The sequence below is a fragment of the Gossypium hirsutum genome, chromosome D12 (genome assembly GCF_007990345.1).
Source record: "Gossypium hirsutum isolate 1008001.06 chromosome D12, Gossypium_hirsutum_v2.1, whole genome shotgun sequence".
Lineage (NCBI taxonomy): Eukaryota > Viridiplantae > Streptophyta > Magnoliopsida > Malvales > Malvaceae > Gossypium > Gossypium hirsutum.
In genome coordinates, this window is record NC_053448.1 from 51,150,992 (window position 1) to 51,160,261 (window position 9,270).

At 30.6% G+C, this 9,270-nt stretch overlaps 1 long non-coding RNA gene across 1 annotated transcript; it reads right to left on the reverse strand.

Annotated features, from left to right (window-relative positions):
* Positions 1–7,471: 7,471 nt before the first annotated feature.
* On the reverse strand, positions 7,472–8,938 carry LOC107947605 (uncharacterized). The gene is made up of 3 exons (XR_001697191.2): positions 8,874–8,938; positions 7,905–8,183; positions 7,472–7,684 (listed from the first exon to the last, which is right to left on the reverse strand). It is a non-coding gene; the product is annotated as an uncharacterized lncRNA (long non-coding RNA).
* Between the last annotated feature and the right edge of the window lie 332 nt (positions 8,939–9,270).

The following is a 9,270-nucleotide window of genomic DNA, read 5'->3' on the forward strand; positions in this document are numbered from 1 at the left end:
AGTAGTTTCCAAGTATGACTATAAAACTAATTCAATATAAGGGTTTTGTCCTAATCAATCTTTATTCATTACTTCAACTTAAACGCAATAATTGATGTGAAATAATCCTCTCTTTTTTTTTTTTTAATTTATGATATTTCTCATTCAACACTTAATAATATTGAAGAATAATCATTTGTGAACCATGTATCTTTTATGCTATCATAGTTATTTTTTCTCTTTCTTTTCTCTAATTTTGATCATGCATGGATATTTTGTTTAATACAAAATTAAACCATATTATATATTTAAATACTTATTATTTAGTTTAATTCTTTTATATATTTAATAGCAAATTAATAAATTATATATATAATAAAAATAATTAAAAACCAAACTACTCAATGCATGGTGATATTCTTAGTTATCTTAATTTTATGAGTGTAAATTAATTAAAAGATCGTAATAGAAACTCAGCTATGGGCTGCAGGAGATTCAATCAACCTTTAAAAATGATGAAATTACATTTTAACTCTAATAAAATTATACAACTTAGATAATTTTAAAAACAATTTCTAGCTTTGCCCTAAAGCCAGCTGCCTTGCATTGGGAGGAAAATATATATACAGCAATAGAAGTTATAATTGAATGTTAGTAGTTGCAACTTGATGAGAGTGTTTAGCTATTTCAACAGCATAAATGTTTAGGACAGCATAGAACAGTGGCCTAGTTGTGAGTGAATGAAAAGATGGCAAGCCAAGGATATAGAACTCTGGAAACTTGGATGAATGCTAATGAAAGTAATATGGCAGAATAAGAGTGAAGGTAGATTGTTAGAGGCAGGTGTCTGTTGGTTTGTTCAATCAGTGTAGAATGAATGAAGTGGACGAAAATCCTCTGAGCTTTGTAATTCCTAACCTACATAAACCTCATTTTGACAGCAACTTATTATGTTTAAATTTGGATGCATAAAACTTATATTGAACAACTTTGAACTCCTCCTACCTACCTTTGATATTCCAAGGAATGCTTCTTTTTCTTACATTTTATCTACCGACATTACTTTTTATAATCTTTAAGAAAAAGAAGCCCAAGACAGAACATTGAATTTCATGCATTACACTTTGGCATCCATTCTCTTGTCCCAATTTCAAAAGATAACAACTTTTAAAAGCATAACTTAGATTCCTGCAATGGTATTTATTCCACCCATACCCTAAAAGAATAATGTATCACATCAGTTTGATTTTTTTTTAAAAACAAAAATTATGCAATCAGATCAACATAATTACGTAAACAACTCTCATTCACCCTAATCTTCCAATTACGTATAAAAGAAAAATCATGACCTAAAAATATCTCCATTAAAAAAGAATTGCAAGTGTTGATATTTAATTTTTAGACTTGGTGGTCAATTGAAGCATTGTGGAATGAGTTAACATTGATTTTGTATTCTATTCTTGAACAATCCTGACTTGTTATGATAACTTCTTTGGAAGAAGAAGATGATGATAACTAATCAATTTTAGGAGTTATTGGAGCAGCCTGAGTGTTGAAAATGGGATGGTCGGAAACCCGAATCAGCATTGACTAAAGTGCAAGACATGGCGCCATGCACCTGACCTAATCTGCCAGATTCCATGGCGTCATCTTGGAAGTCGATCCCCATATGGAACCGATGGCCTCTGCTTTCCAAATATCCTATGAGCTCAGCTCTCTTTCACATCACGTCACCTCATGATAATGATTCTCTCAAGCTTGTTACGTTAATATCCACCCTTTTTCTCCTCTATGTTCCTGTTTATATATAGATCGAAATTAATCTTGCCACCGAAATATTTGGCTTCTCTTTCCAAGGAAGTAAGGATTCGGCGGACAGAGATGGAGAGGAAGTCGGAGGTGAAGGGCGCCGTTGTGGGGGAATCTCAGAAAAGGGCGAGAGAGGAGACGAACGTGACGGAGGAGGAGGTGGAGGAATTCTTGGCCATCCTAAAGCGGATAAACGTGGCGGTAAATTATTTCAAGAAGGGCAACCGCGACATACGAAACTTAACGGATTTGCGAATGGTGGAGGACTCCCTGAATGTAGAAGTAAACGACGGCGAGAATGTGGGTTTGGACTTGAATGCTGACCCGGATACGGGTTCAGACCCGTTCTAATAATTGATTTCCGGTTTCTTTCTAAGTGATGGGAAAAGTATAGTATGGTCATCATGTTTGGCTTCTGAAACGCCTTTCTTTCTTACTGATATATGAACAAATTATCCCTTGTATTTGGATAAAATTTTGCAGTAAAATGAGGAGCATTCAAGTAGTAATCTTGAATTCACACGCCGGGAATTTGCTGCCATACCCTTTTTGTGAAATCATCAGCACATGATCAGTGGGTATTACAAAAATGATTTTAAACCATCATCTTCCTCTTTTTATATAATATCTTTAATCAAAAATAGTATCTTCTTCTTTTACAGCAATGATTTTAAACCAGCATGTATTCAGAAGTGTTAAATTTCTGAACACTTGAGGGTTTGAACAAGTTTAACATTTGAGTTGTTAAAGTTACAAGCGAAGTCGTTAATAATTAGTTTGAAATTTTAATTTCTTAAAAATAGAAATTAAAGGATTCATATTTCTAACATCAATTTCCGAGAAGCTTGGCAGGATTGGGTACATCTGGAAAATGTTTTCACCTTTCACCGCTTTAAGTTGGATTTATATGTCTCACAACCTTCCCTTCTTCACTCCCATAACTTGAACTCAATGTTAAATTATGCATCAGAGATTTACATGCTCCTTTTTTATAATTGAATTATCTTGAATATTTATTTATTGTACTTATACAGGTTCTGCTTTCAAATCATACATGAGTTGTACATAATTACTCTAATAAAATCAATGCCTTTGTACCCAAAAATAAATCAATCGCTTAATTTACATATTCAAACATAAATTGGAACCTTTTTCTTTTTCTTTATATATATATATATTTTGTCATGATATTTAAATTATTTTTTTCTAAGTTGGGATTTTCATTAGTCTGACAATTAATTAAAACTGTTAAGTTTATTCAAAAGAATAAAATTAATTTGAAATTATCATGTAACAAAAAAGACAAAAAAAATTTATTTAATATATCTCCTTTGTATTCTTCCTCTCATCTTAGGTTTCTTCTTCAAGCATGAGCATTTTGGGCTCCAAAGTTTGATCAAATGTTTTTAGAACCAGGTGGATAGTCAAATCAGCCAAGCCACAAGTTCTCAATTTGATCGGTTCGTGCAGTGTGATCAAATAAATTATTAAAAAATTATAAAAATAAAATTATTTTAAAATAAAGAAAATCAATTCAACTGGTATATACAAGTTTGTGTTTCAATTGATTCAACTCATATCTTTGAATCGATATCCCGATTGGCTTCTAAACAAACCAACTAGCTCAATTCTAAAAGCACTAGTTTTGATCGATGAAAGAATATTTCAATCCCGTCAATTCAAGCAAGCAGACAATAAAATTCGAAAATAAAATTAGTTGTCAATGTCTCAATCTTGATAGGGCGAATTTCGCATTGCTGTCATTGTCAAACATTATAAAGGAAAAAGGATGGGAAAAAATAGAGGAATAATGTAAAAGAAAATACAAGAATTAAAAAATATATTTTTTAATAGTTTATATGATGTGACAGTCTATTATTGGATAGAATTTTTTTTAACGGGTTTAACATTTTGGTGTAAAATGGGTAATAGAAGAATAGTTTAGGTACCTACTTGAAAAAAATGATATAATTAAGGTACTAATTTGTTGGTTAAGTCTTTTTTATAGAATAAACTTTATGATTTGACTAACATATATACTAACTTGGGAAAAGAAGTAGTTTAAGTGCCATTTGTGACAACAAAAAGGTTTTAGGTACCAATATGAGGAAAAATGGTATAGTTTAGGTAACAATTTATGGGTTAAGTCAAAATCAATTAATAGTAGATTATAGGGTAAACTATAAGAATAGCCACTCAACTATGTCTTAAGTTCTATTTTGGTTACCCAACTATTAATTTTTCGATTTAGTCACTCAACTTTTGGAAATTAAATATTTTAGTCACTCTCCTATTAGTTGGCGTTAGATTAGTGATAGAAACCTGTTGTGAGCTTTTCTTATTGACCTAATAACAAATTTAACTCTCAATGTTTACAAAATTTGTCAATTTAGTTCTAATTTTAAAAGTTTCAAAACAAAGAAAAAATATTTAAAAAATTATTTTTTGACAAAAATTATAAAAAAATTATAATTGAAAAATCGAAGCATATGTTTAAAAAAAAGGATAAATAAATTAAATGATTCAAAATGAAATGAACATCAAATGGATTGATGGTGTTACACTCGAATTTCTGTAAAACTTTAATTTAAATGAATTTCGGGACTTAATTGAACGCACAGTAAGTTGGCGCACTCTATTAGGAAATTTTGAGAAAAAATTATGTTTGTTTGGTTAGTTAGGTTTCAATTCTGGTTTGGTTCGGATGGAACCGACTGGTTCTATAGTGGCAGACATAATGATTGTCGGTTATCGGCTAAAAGAGGTTGAGAGACCGTGTATAGAAGTTATATATAAGTGAAAATGGATATTCTTACAAAGGAAAAATCCTCCTTATTTTCTCTGTGTGCAAATTTCTTCTTACTTTGTTTTCTCCAATTGCTCCGAAAAAGAGGAAAACCAAGGAGGCTCTGCATGGAGCAAAATTTGTGAGAATTGGAGTATAGAAGTAGAGAAATTGAGAAATTAATAAGCTTTCTTAACCTTCTGTACTCAAGGATTCGAAGAATGAGAAAGTAAGGAATTCCTAATAAGTTTCTGTAAGGTGGGTTTTGAGTTTTAAGGTCTAAATGTCTTCGATTTAACAATATATATTTCACATTTGGAAAAGCTAAGTTGTCAAGGATAAATGAGCTTAGGTGAGATTCTGCACACCACCTTGGTTGCCTATTGTTGTGTTGGAGTTGTCATGTTCGTATACTTGTTGTGATTTCAGTCTGAATTCACAGTCGTGTGTGGTTACGATGAATGAGTAGGCTAAGCATGCACTATGATGTATGCTTTTAGCATACAAGATGTGGTATGTACTATAGTATTGATATGTGACATGCTATATGTCATATAAATAAGTGCATTGTTGTGTGTAAAGCATGTTTCTATTGTATGTGGAGTATGGAAGGAATTTACCATGACGGGATAAAAGGAGATAGGTGTAATTGGTGTATTGACAAATCAAAATGGGAATTTAAGGGAGATAGACGACATCATGGAATGGCTTGCTAGAGTGAAATCGTGACGATGGTTATCGACTGGTCCTTTAAGGCAATACTGTGACAACGATAAGTAGGTTCCATAGAGCAACATTGTGATAGTGGTCAGTAGGCTCTATAGGGAGAAACCGCAACAACAATATGGTCCTACGGGGCGACACCTCAAAAGAGGGATAATGTGTAATACCATAGCTCAGCTATGACAACTAGTAGAGTTCGCCAAGACTTAAACATGGGGTTATAAGGTGTAAGAACATAGCTCGACTATGGCAACCAATGAATTTCGTCGGGATAGTAAACACAGGTGAGTTTGCCGAGACATTAAACATGGGATCATACTATGTAAGATTAGACTTTAGTATATTTTTAAAATATGAAAAAATAAAAAAAAATTGGAGGAATTTAATTAAAAATATGATATTAATCTAAAATATGACACTTAGACAGTGGGATTTAAGCCAACATGGATTTTTAGCATATTCATGATGGTGACATTAGTTTAAAATTAGCACAATACGAATAGTGTTAAATACCCTTGTTGTTCAACAGGTTTTGGAGGCACGTTAAGTAATATTAAAAATTGAAGTTTTCAAAACATTTTCTCTTTTTTTTTTATGTTTTTGGAAATTTTTAGAATTATAACTAAATGGAACATTTTTGTAAATGTGAGGGCTAAATTTATGAAATTTTTAGAATTTGAAATAAAATGACAATTTTTATAAACATGAAGGGCTATATTTGTTTTCTTTTTAGATTAAGGATCAAATTGATGGAATGAATACATATTAATAGGCTAAATTTATATTAGGCCAACAAAAAAAAGGCCTCTTACCAACTTTTTTATCACTTATCTAACAAGAGCTAACTTAAGAGTAATTAAAATAATTAAATTCAAAAAAATTAAATGATTAAATTTAAAAAATTAATAATTGAGTGAAGAAAATAAATTCGAATAATTATTTTTGTAGCTTGCGTTAAGATATATCAATAAAAAAAAGCTCTCTTAAATAATTGGTTTTACCGGTTTAATAGACTTTACCAACTATTCTTGAAAGATTAAAACTTGATGATTACAGTTTAAAAATAAAAATTGATGAGTTGGATGATAAAAGTCAACATTAATTCAACATTTACCCAAATTTCCAAACCAAGAATAGTAATCCACCGGTGACTGTAGTAATCAAGCATTACCTACTTTGGTTGTTTTCTACACAAATTTATTAAAATAAAACTTGACATTTAAATTTAGTAATATAATTATATTTTCCTTGTATTTAAAATTTTGAATTTACCAAAAATATTATTATTCACAGTTTAAAATTATTTATATAGATAAATTGATAAGCATGATTTACTCTTATAAATCATGGAATAAGACAGAATTATTATTCACCTTGGGTCAGTTTAGTTTACCCCGATTTAAATTTAATTATAAAATATTATTTAGGTATATTTTTAACATTTTATTAAATTTTAAATAGTACAATGAATGTTTTGGGTGAGTCGAGGGCCAACTCAAAAACAGGTTCGAATTTTTTTTTTTTAAATTAGACTTTCACCCAGCTCGACCCATAGACACCTCTACACCACACTAGGGATGGTGCCTACAAATCTAATATCATAACTTTCACCTTTTCTGAATCTTTTCTCTTGATATTCTAGGTCTTTACTATTGGATCGAAAGCTAACAACTGAGATGATTCGACCTCCACCATACTCAGTCTTCACTGATTTTTATACTTATCGAGTGCGTTGGAAACAGAGACCTTGGGGCATAACAAAGCCCTTAAGGGAACAAATATGGTAGACGTTAACATCCACCAAAAGCATACTTGTAACACCCTTAACCCGTATCTGTCGCCTGAACAGGGTTACAGAGTATTACAAGACAACAAAATAGTAAACCATTCAAATCATACATTAATACAAACATAATCAAATAGCTTGGACCTTAAGAAACTCAAATACTAACCAAAATACAAAATCAAAATGACATTAATCGAGTCAAAAACATGTCAAAACCAACCTAATATGTGCCTAACCAATGTACCCTCATTGGTACCACAATTATATAAAATTTAATCTCAAAATACAGATTAATTCAATTCATCAACTCATTCATGCAATACCAAATCAAAATACCTAACAAAGTTACCACAACCACAACAAATCAAATATATGTAAGCCACACATTCTAGCATAACAGCTATACCTCATTCTCATACCCTTTGCAAATTGGTTATTTGCACAAAATATCATTCATAACATTTACATAAGCCAAACATTAACCAAAATAGCACAAGAGCTTATACATGCCATATAATCTGAATTTAACGTTTCAAAAACTACCGAGATAAACTGAATGGTGTGACTTGAGTGTCAATCCAATCGTCCAACCTTCCGAAAATCTACAATGACATTAAATAATACAAGTAAGCTTAATGAAGCTTAGTAAGTTCGACGAGATAAACAAAAATCTTACTGAACTAATTATAATAAATCAAATAATAAAAATCATCCAAGACAACTCACTATCATTCACAACTTTAATTGATAAATACATCTGTATTCAAATCAATACAAAAATAAATAACATGTATTTCAAATTCATTAAATAAATCACCTTACCGAGATTTTTCCATTCGAAGAACGACTTACGGGTACGATTGCATCGTCAACAGAAGCTCATAAGAGCTGGTCTTCCCGAACACGCCAACATAAGCTCGAAAGCTTAACAGAAGCTCGTAAGAGCTGATCCATCCAATCACGCCAAATAGAAATTAAAACACGAGAGTTCGCAACAAATGTTGAACCCCGGTTTACTTGGGTAAAATTTTGATATCTCCCTCCAATACCATCTCCACTCCAAACCCCCGTCATACACAAAATTAGAAATGTACTCAAATCCTGTGTTCAATTCAAACAAAATATCCAATTCAATATTATAATTCAAACAATAATTCATTTCCAAAAATAGCATATATGCATAATAAAAATCATAAAAATATTAAATTTTAACCGTACGAACTTACCTAAACTGAATTGTAGTAATTCCAAAAGTTCAGGGACTATTCCGCTATTTTTTATTTTCCATAAGTATCTACGGGATCTTAATCTAAAATATAAATTTACTCATTTATTAGCATATATTTCATTTACAACCCATTTTACAATTAATACCCTTTTATTTTTTGAATTTATGCAATTACCCCAAACTTTTACAATTTTGCAATTTAATCCCTTAATTAGTTAATCTATCAAATTAACTAATTTTCTAAAATAAATAATATATCCAAATATTCTAGGCCCTCATACATTCCCTAATAAATCTAAAATTCACTATCAAACCCTAATATTTTGACATTTTCACAATTTAATCCTAAAATCAATATTTAACAAAAATCACTTTACAAAATCATCACACAACACAATAAAAACTCCAAATCCATGCTATTCATCAAAAACATCTAATATTTATCAATGGAGACTTTCAAAAGTTTTAACAGAATCAGAAACGAAGGTACAGGTTAGCTGGACCTAGTTGCAACGATCTCAAAAACATAAAAATTACAAGAAGCGAGTAAGAATTGAACTCACATGGAAGCTCCTATGCTCAACCGATTCTCCAAGCTATTTCTATGGTGTTTCGACAGTGACAAAAGAAGAAAATGAAGAGGAAAATCTATTTCTTCTTACTTAATTTTGTTTTAATTTTAACTAAATTACAAGTTTGCCATTATAATTTCATTATTGTGTCCTTATCCATCAATTTGCCATACCACTATATTATTTAGGGCTTAATTATCACTTAAGTCCTTCCTCAATTAATAATTACACCATTTCATCACATAATTGCTATAATTAGCTAGTTTTGCACAATTTTCAATTTAGTCCTTTTTCTTTAATTAATTAACTAAACATTAATATTTCTTAACCAATTTTTAATACGACTATAATGACTCTATAAATATTCTAAAAATAATATTTATGAGTC